Here is a 10,698-nt window from a genome sequence, read left to right as displayed (position 1 = left end):
TTGGGATTTGTCAAAAATCCAATATGGCGGCCAAACCACGGGACCGATCCAAATGTCTTTCGCAAACTTGAAAGAGATCAGTCTAAGGATGACATGAGTAAAATTTCAGCTGAATCGGTGTTTTTGTTCTGGAGATGAAGAATATTGAAGATTAATTGCGATTTTTGCAAAATCCAAGATGGCGGCCAAACCACGTGACCGATCAAATGGCTTTCGCAAACTTGAAAGAGATCAGTCTAAGGATGACATGAGTAAAGTTTCAGCTGAATCGGTGTTTTGGTTCTGGAGAAGAAGAATATTGAAGATTAAATTGCGATTTTCGCAAATTCCAAGATGGCGGCCAAACCACGAGACCGATCAAAATGGCTTCCGCAAACTTGAAAGAGATCACTCTACGGATGACATGAGTAAAATTTCAGCTAAATCGGTAGCTTGGTTTTGGAGAAGAAGATTTTTAAAGATTAAATGGGTTTTTTCGAAAATCCAAGATGGCGGCCAAATGACGTGACCGATCCAAATGTTTTTTGCAAACTTGAAAGAGATCACCTTAAGGATGACATGAGTAAAATTTCAGCTCAATCGGTGTTTTGGTTCTGGAGAAGAAGAATATTGAAGATTAAATTGCGATTTTCACAAAATCCAAGATGGCGGCCAAATCACGTGACCGATCAAATTTCTTTTGCAAACTTGAAAGGGATCACTCTAAGGATGACATGATTAAAATTTCAGTTTAATTGGTAGCTTGGTTCTGGAGAAGAAGATTTTTAAAGATTAAATGGGTATTTTTCGAAAATCCAATATGGCGGCCAAGGTCACGTGACCGCACGCGATTTTATTTGCAAAATCTGAAGACCTTAGGCCATGTTTGCTGTACAAAAAATTTCAAACTTACTAGACCCCTAGGTATTCTGGAGAAGCCATTTTTAGGTTTTTGGAAAATCCAATATGGCCGCCAGGTCACGTGACCAATGAAAATTTCAAGGGTCAGGTGCACGAGTACTAATTGACACCAATAAGACCTGCAAGTTTGAGAAGTTTTCGTTCAGCCGTTTCAGAGATCTAGGTTGACAAAGAAACGGCAGAAAGAAGAAGAAGAGGAGGAAAAAGTAGAACTCTAGCAATAACAATAGGGTCCCAGCCGGTCGGCTTGGGCCCCTAATTAAGCTGCAAGCTGCAAGCAGCGTTGGCGGGGCCCAAGCGATTAACCTGGTTTCCAAATCTTCCACTGATTATATTATGTGCAAATTTTAGCTTGAAAACAGTCAAGTTCTTGTAAGAAGAATTTTGAACATCATCTCACATTTATCTGTACCATGCAAAATACAATATGGCGGCAAAAACATGTGAGCGATCTAATTGCCTTTCACAAACCTGAAAGAGCTCTCACTAAGAATGACAAAAGTGGAATTTCACTTCCATCAGTGTTTTGGTTCAGGAGAAGAAGATTTGTAGAGATAAATTGCGATTTTCAAGAAATCAAATATGGCGTCTTAAACTGAGCACGGTGACCTACCAAAAATTTGTTTCAAAAGTACAAGACATATATGATTTAGATACTACTCAAAATTTACAATACGGGAAGGTTAAAATATTCCATCAAATAAATGTATTAATCTCTGAAATTTTGGCATAATAATTGCAAATTTGGTTAAAAAATAAATAATTAGTCATATATTTTTCATTTCATCTTTACTGTTTAAAGTTTTACTTTTGTATAATGTTTTGACAAAACTGTGAAAATTTAGAAAATCAAGCACGGTGACCCCCTCTTTTTCTTTAATATTTGAATATTCTCATATGCTAGAATGCAAAAATTGTTCATGTGTTCTTCCTTGTGTTGCTTTCTGGCCTGATCTTGTTTAGGTAATGTTTTACTGTCATGAGACACAAACTCTTCTTCAACTACAATGTATATCGGAGTCAGAGCTATCTCTGTCACTGCTCACGTATATACTACAGTAGCAGGGCGGTATCTGATAGTGACAGTTGCCCATAGGAAGAAGTTGTATTAACTTTGATAATTTTGACACTATTTTTGTTCAGTTTATCATACAACTGCGTTCTTGTTCTACTCTCTACAGCATGTTGAACTGTCCAGTATTCAGCTTGCTAGCACAGCCTGTGTATGTGTACCACGTATCAGTGCTGACAACTGACTGTCAGTCTGGACTCTAATCAAACTATCACCTAAATACATATTTATATATACAGGTTTTGTCGACAAACTGAACATTGTGTGTTTGAGCATGCTGTAGGGAGACAGCAGGAAACTGTAGTTGATATATTAGATAGATTGCAAAAATCATCAACGGTTGCAGCTTCTGCCCTGTTACTAGGCTCAAGTTAGATTTTTTTACGACAATCACACATGTTTAGATTTTTTCGAGATATAAGTCATGGAATGTGACAAAATGGTTCTAGATTCTGTTAAATTATTACTAACATAACAACATTTGAATGACATAAAAATGGTATTCACTTCATTAGATTATCTACAAAAAAACTTGGAATCGGAAAATGTAAAACATAAAAGGGAACCAATAAATTTTCAAGTGCCCCCTGCAGGTAGAGCAAAATTTTCAAGTCCCCTCTACTACCCCCAAAATTTTCGATTTCCCCTTCCTGAATGAATACCTCCAGCCCCCCCCCCCCCTTTTTTTGTGAACGCAGCCTTTGTAAAAAACCTGCAATCGCTATCACTGCTGTACTGTACATATCGCACTATAACGGCACGAACTCTGTTTCAGCATACCAGTGTTTCAAACGAATTATACGTAGATATCCATTTTCATAGCAGTTCAAAAGTAAAATACTCAAAGACTTGACAAATTTGTGCATGTTAGACTTTCAATACATTTGCTTTACGCTTGAATTTAGCATGGAGCTTTGGTAGCTCCATGAATTTAGCAAGCGATGCTCGGACAGCGCACAGCGTATCGATGACACTTGGGTCAGGGGTCATCACCAAAAAGGTCAGTGCGTATCCACGGCCAGGTTGAATCATGCCACGGATCGCGGAAATCACGGATCATAAATCCAAATGTTCATGTCTATTACTTAAACAGAACCCTAAAATATAAACACATAATGTTTTGATATGGAGAAACATCTTTTTGTTTCACTGACGATCAAGTTAAATGCTCAAATATCGCGACAAGACTTGCGGATTTGCACAATATGAATGCGGAAGTACGTCGACTGTACTCGGCGGACGAGCGGGCGCCTTCTCTGAAAATCTGTTTCCGATACAACGTCACAATAGCTGAAAAATCTTGCGAATTCATCTTCAAGGAAGCCAATTCACACAAGTTTCTAACATCAGTAAGGATATTTGCTTATTGGCAGCTATACACCATCAACATTTTCGCCGTTCAGGAGTGCCTTACTCGCTCTACTTGTTAAAAAAGCCGTATGCTTTGGCCGTTTAAATTTACCCATGGAGATCGCCATTGTGAATCTCGCCGCAGAGACTCAAGTTAACCACAGACCGTTGCCGGGAACAAACACACCTGAACGCAGGGCTACTTTTGCACTAATAAACTTCACAAATTAAGGAAGTACATGTTTACTGAGTGTTCCCACTGTAATAAGTTGTGCAAACAATTCTTCTGAACAGCTACACTATCAACTGAAATGGTCACACCTATTTAGACCTAGAACTATGGCAAGAGCGTCCAGCTTTGAATAGCAATTTTACCGACAGGCTGTGAGTAACAGCAGCCATTTTAAACCTAGTTTCCTTCCCAACTGACAACAATCAATAAACTATTTGTAGTTGGTAATTGCGGCCGCCTGCTAGCCGCATCGTAGACTGTGATTTGTGAATATTTTAGTGGGGTGAAGGCGATGTGAGACACCTGAGTGTGGTGAACGCGATAGGCGGGGTGAGTGCTATATAATATCCCGGAATCCCGAGGACACCGCGACATTGCACTTTGATATGATATCCGATATTTACGGCTATTAGACTATACAATACCGAAGTTAGATTGGCTCGACTAGATCTATAAGATGGTGAAATCTCCAATCTATATCGGATATTCACCCTCGATTTGACAGAATCTAGTATCGCCTGGTATCGAAGTTACAGTCGGTCCTTCGCAGTCGGGTTTGTAAGGTAAGGTGATGAAATGTCCGATATATATATATATATATATATATATATATATATATATATATATATATATATATATATATATATATATATATATATATGATATTTACCCGCGATTTAACAGAATCTAGTATCGCTTAGTATCGAAGTTAGAGTCAGTCCTTGGAAGTCGGATTTGTGAAAACCTGTAAGGTGGTGAAATCTCCGATATATATGTCGGATATTTACCCGCGATTTGACAGAATCTGGTATCGTCTAGTATCGAAGCTAGAGTCAGTCCTGGGAAGTCGGGTTTGACAAGAAGTGTAAGGTGGTGAAATGTCCGATATACATATCGGATATTTACCTGCGTTATGACAGAATCTGGTATCGTTAAGTATCGAAGCTAGAGTCAGTCCTTGGAAGTCGGGTTTGACAAGAAGTGTAAGGTGGTGAAATCTCCGATACATATCGAACATTTACTGGCGATTTGAGAAAATCCAGTATCGTCTAGTAACGAAGCTAGAGTCAGTCCTTGGAAGTCGGGTTCGACCAGAACTGCATGTAAGGTGGTGTATTCTTCGATATATATCGGACATTTACCCGCGATTTGAGAAAATCTAGTATCGTCTATTATAGAAGCTAGAGTCAGTCCTTTGAAGTCGGGTTTGGCAAAACCTGTAATGTGGTGAAATCTCCGATATATACCGGATATTTACCCGCGATTTAACAGAAAGTATATAGTCTAGTGTCGAAGCTAGAGTCAGTCATTGAAAGTCGGGTTTGACCAAAACTGTAAGGTAGTGAAATCTCCGATATCGGATATTTACCCTCGATTTGACAGAATCCAGTATCGTTCAGTATCGAATTTACAGTCAGTCCTTGGAAGTCGGGTTTGACCAGAACTGCAAGGTGGTGTATTCTTCGATATATATCGGATATTTACCCGGGATTTGACAGAATCTAGTATCGTCTAGTATCAATATTGGAGTCCCCAAATTGCTGATAAATATCTGGTAAATATCGGCAATTTCACAGACCTTGTGTGCCGAGGCACAGGGCAAGTCATTCTAGTATTGTGTGCTATTTATATTAGAGTCCCCAAATTCCCGATAAACATGCAGTAAATATATCGACGATTTCACAGATCTGGCGTACCGATGCATAGGGCAAGTCATTCTACTATTGTCTAGTATCGATATTAGAGTCCCCGAATCGCTGATAAATAAGGGTACATTGCGGCGGTCACAGACCGGGCGTGCAATGGCACACAGCAATTACAGTGAAGTTAGATCAAGCTGCAGAACTTCATTAAACAAGGTGTTGTTTTAATAGATGTGTATCAGCGATTTTTATGACATTTACAGCAGGGCTTGATGTGGTCTTGTTTACATTTTTAATCAGGTACATGCTCTCAGTTACACAACACACCAGGGCCACTCCATGCATGTCAGATAGAGAAACATAAACAAATCACCACACCTTGCAATGTCATGTATCTTTCTTTTTTATTAGTGATGAACAAGTGAGCGTGTATTGAGACACCTACATATAAAATTACCCAAATAGCTTCATTTATGATCCTTGACACTCACATATCAGCTGTGCGTAGACCCCAGTAATTGTGCCCTGGCGGGACCTTGTCTCTTATTCAGTCAATCACAGCAGTCGGCCACCCCTTAAAGCTAGTGGCACACTCCTCTAAGCACTTCCGTGGCAGTATACTCGACAAAGTCACCCGGCGTACAAAAGCTGGTCGCCAAAGTTGCCTTAAACAAGGCGCCGATATTAGGGTTCGTGTGACTGCTAGCTGAATTTGACAGCGGCATTGCAGTCTGTTGTGCCGTCTTTGACTTTCAAGTGTACAATATAACATACATCACTGATCGATCTTCTGACTGACGAGGTTTTACACTGCAGCCTTATGCACATTGTGGCGACTTAACCGATCCAAATGCCTTTCGCAAACTTGAAAGTGCTCGCACTAAGAAAGATATGAGTAAAATTTCAGGTGAATCTGTGTGTTGGTTTTTGAGAAGAAGAGTTTTAATGATGAGTTGCGATTGTCGCTATATCCAATATGGCAAACAAACCACTTGACCGACCCCAACGCCTTTCACAAACTTGAAAGTGCTCACACTAAGGGTGACAGAAGTAAAATTTCAGTTGGATCGGTGCGTTGGTTCTGGAAAGAATAGTTTTAAAGATGAAATTGCATTTTTCACAAAATCCAATATAGTGGCCAAAGCACATGACCGATCCAAATGCCTTTCGAAAATGTAAAAGAACTGCCACTAGGGATAATGAGTGTAAAATTTTAGTTCAATCTGTACATTGGTTCTGGAGAAGAAGATTGCTAAGGATTAAACTGCGATGTACATAAAATCCAATATGGCGGCCAAATTACGTGACTGATCAAAATGTTTTTTCTGAAACTTAAAAGGACTACCACTAAGGAAAATAAATGTGAAATTTTAGTCCAATTGGTGTATTTGTTCTGTAGGAGAAGATTTTTAAAAATTGCATTACGATTTCACAAAATCCAATATGACGGCCAAACACGTGACCGATCGAAATGTTTTTTGCAAACTTGAAAGAGATCACCCTAAGGATGACTTGAGTAAAATTTGAGCTTAATCGGTGTTTTGGTTCTAGAGAAGAAGATTTTTAAAGATTAAATTACGATTTTTGCAAAATCCAATATGGCGGCCAAACCACGTGACCGATCCAAACGCCTTTTGCAAACTTGAAAGAGATCACACTTAAGATGATATATGTGGAATTTTAGTTGAATCGGTGAATTTGTTCTGGAGAAGAAGATTTTTAGAGATTAAATTGTGATTTCACAAAATCAAATATGGCGACCAAACCACGTGACTGATCAAAATGATTTTTGCAAACTTGAAAGAGATCATTCAAAGGATGACATGAGTAAAATTTGAGCTTAATCGGTGTTTTGGTTCTGGAGAAGAAGATTTTTAAAGATTAAATGAGTATTTTAGAAAATTCAATATGGCGGCCAAGGTCACGTGACCGCATGCGATTTTATGTGCAAATTATGAAGACCTTAGGTCATGCTTGCTATACAAAAAAATTCAAATCGACTAGACCCCTAGGTCTTCTGGAGAAGCCATCTTTAGGTTTTTGGAAAATCCAATATGGTCGCCAGGTCACGTGACCAATCAAAATTTCAAGGGTCAGGTGCACGAGTACTAATTAACACCTACTAGCTCTGCAAATTTGAGAAGTTTTCATTCAGCCGTTTAAGAGATCTAGGTCGACAAAGAATCGGCAGAAGAAGAAGAAGAAAAAGAGGAAGAAGAGGAAGTAGTAGAACTTGAGCAATAACAATAGGGTCCCAGCCGGTCGGCTTGGGCCCCTAAGAAGAAGTGATCCAGAGTAAATACAATAGGGGACAAGCCCCATAGGGCTTTGTCCCCTAAAAAGTAGAACTTCAGCAATACCAATAGGGCCCTCGCCCATGAGGGCGCTTGGCCCCTAAAAAGCCAATGAAAGCAATAGGGTAAAGCTGTAGGCATATGGGCCATGGTACACATACACAGGGATATGCTGTTGATATGCTTAGGTCAAAGGTAGAGCTACTAGGTCAAAGGTCATCCGTTACCCACGAAGATAGTCCGGTTCAAAAAATAGTGCGTGTCTCTATGTTTGAATAGGAGCTGATCAGCACTCAGCTAGTGGCTTACAAAGATAGAGCATGGGTTGTAAGCTGATTTTAGAGCCAACATGAGATTCATTCCAAAATCAGATCAGTGTTTCAGAATGTGAAGCAAGCGAGCTTTCATCTCATAGATTACTGCACAGGGGCTGCTAATGCCAATGCTGGGCAAGCCAATAGAGCTAGGGGTCTGATTTTTGGTACATGGGGAGAGGTGTGGAAGCAAAGATTTTTGGCAAAAGTCACGTGACCAGGATGACCTTTGACCTCGATTTCACGAATAGGCTTGTAAATCAGTAACCTCAAGTGCTACTGCCTTGATATTTGGTAGGATGGAAGACACTATGGTACCACATCATGTAGCTCATTAATTATGCGCATATCTAATTCCGGGCTAGCCAATAGAGCTAGGGATCTGATTTTTGGTACACAGGGAAGAGGTATAGGAGCAAAGTGTGTTTACAAAATGTCACGTGACCAGGATGACCTTTGACCTCGATTTCACGAATAGGCCTGTAAATCAGTAACCACAAGTGCTACTGCCTTGATATTTGGTAGGATGGAAGACAATATAGTACCAAATCATGTAGCTCATTAATTATGCCCATATCTAATTGCGGGCTAGCCAATAGAGCTAGGGACCTGATTTTTGGTACACAGGGAGAAGTATAGGAGCAAAGTGTGTTGACAAAATGTCACGTGACCAGGATGACCTTTGACCTCAAAAACTTTGTTTGCCTCCTTATAGCAAAAGTCAGACCTCTTGCTGTATCTGGTACTCCAGAATTGCATACGTGCATGTTTAATAATGTGCTAAATGATGCCAAGGTCAAAGGTCAAGGGGCATCCCCAAAATTTCGGTGTTCAATGTGGTCCCCAAAAAGGTCATTGTTCAAGATACGCTAGCCTATTGGGCCCCTTACTAGGCCATATAAGCCATTGATATAGCTTAGCTGCAGAGGTATAGGGGAGGTCAAAGGTCATTGAAAAATCAGAAAAATAATACTTTAAAAATCTTCTTCTCATAAACGGCAAGGTGAAAATTCTTGAAATTTGGTATGTAGCATCTATGTAGAATGGTCTAAAAAGTTTCTTAACAGATTTTCGATTTTTCAATTTTTATGCAATTAGGTGAAATTAAAATTTTTAATATTAATAACAGCCAGGTCATGTATCCAATCAAAATATGAAGGGTCAGGTGCACCAGTACTCAGTATGCTTAATATGCCCTGCAAATTTGAAAAGGCTGCGCGCAACGGTTTTGGAGATCTAGCTTTGCAAAGAATTGTCGGAAGAAGAGGAAAAAGAAGAAGTGATCCAGAGTAAATACAATAGGGGACAAGCCCCATAGGGCTTTGTCCCCTAAATATAGCTGCAAGCAGCAATGCCGGGGCCAAAGCAATCTTAAGTGGGAAAAAGAAGGCAAATGTAATCAGAGAGGGCAAAGGTCATTACCGTTACATGTCTTTTTTCCAACTAAACTTTCTTTCCTTATGTTACATCTGTCAACAAAAATCTGAACACTAGGTTTATTGCTAGCTCAAAATTAGAAATGTGCACAATTATGAGGTACTGCATGTGGCATCATAAGGTCTAAGATCGTACCAAATATGAAGGGTATAGGACTCTTGGTTACTGATTATGGACAAATATGTATATTTATGGAAAAAAGGTCATCGAAATTAGATATGTGCATATTTAATGAGGTACAGCATATCTTACCATAAGGTATCCCATCTCACCAAATATGAAGGATGTAGTCCTTGTGGTTACTGAGTTATGGACAGGTATGTATATTTGAGGTCAAAGGTCATCGAGGTCATGGGACATTTTGTCAAACAAATTGTATCCCATAGTTATCCCTATGTACCAAAAATCAGACCTCTAGCTCTGTTGGCTTGCCCAAAATTAGATATGTGCATATTTAATGAGGCATGACCTATGGTACCATAAGGTCTCCCATCATACCAAATATGAAGGGTGTAGCCCTTGTGGTTACTGAGTTATGGACAGATATTTATAATTGAGGTCAAAGGTCATGAGGTCACGTGACATTTTGTCAAAAAAATTGTATCCCATAGTTATCCTTATATACCAAAAATCAGACCTCTTGCTCTGTTGGCTTGCCCAAAATTAGATATGTGCATATTTAATGAGGCATGACCTATGGTACCATAAGGTCTCCCATCATACCAAATATGAAGGGTGTAGCCCTTGTGGTTACTGAGTTATGGACAGATATGTATAATTGATGTCAAAGGTCATCGAGGTCACGTGACATTTTGTCAAAAAAATTGTATCCCATAGTTATCCTTATATACTAAAAATCAGACCTCTAGCTCTGTTGGCTTGCCCAAAATTAGATATGTGCATATTTAATGAGGCATGACCTATGGTACCATAAGGTCTCCCATCATACCAAATATGAAGGGTGTAGCCCTTGTGGTTACTGAGTTATGGACAGATATTTATAATTGAGGTCAAAGGTCATCGAGGTCACGTGACTTTTTGTCAAAAAATTGTATCCCATAGTTATCCCTATATACCAAAAATCAGACCTCTTGCTCTGTTGGCTTGCACAAAATTAGATATGTGCATATTTAATGAGGCATGACCTATGGTACCATAAGGTCTCCCATCATACCAAATATGAAGGTGTAGCCCTTGTGGTTACTGAGTTATGGACAGATATGTATAATTGAGGTCAAAGGTCATCGAGGTCACGTGACATTTTGTCAAAAAAAATTGTATCCCATAGTTATCCCTATATACCAAATATCACACCTCTAGCTCTGTTGGCTTGCCCAAAATTAGATATGTGCATATTTAATGAGGTACGGCATATGGTACCATAAGGTCTCCCATCATACCAAATATGAAGGGTGTAGCCCTTGTGGTTACTGAGTTATGGACAGATATGTATATT

The sequence above is a fragment of the Ptychodera flava genome, unplaced genomic scaffold (assembly GCF_041260155.1).
Source record: "Ptychodera flava strain L36383 unplaced genomic scaffold, AS_Pfla_20210202 Scaffold_47__1_contigs__length_1083325_pilon, whole genome shotgun sequence".
In the NCBI taxonomy this organism is placed as follows: domain Eukaryota; kingdom Metazoa; phylum Hemichordata; class Enteropneusta; family Ptychoderidae; genus Ptychodera; species Ptychodera flava.
The sequence above is the reverse complement of the archived record's forward strand: the minus strand, read 5'-3'. Positions refer to the sequence as shown.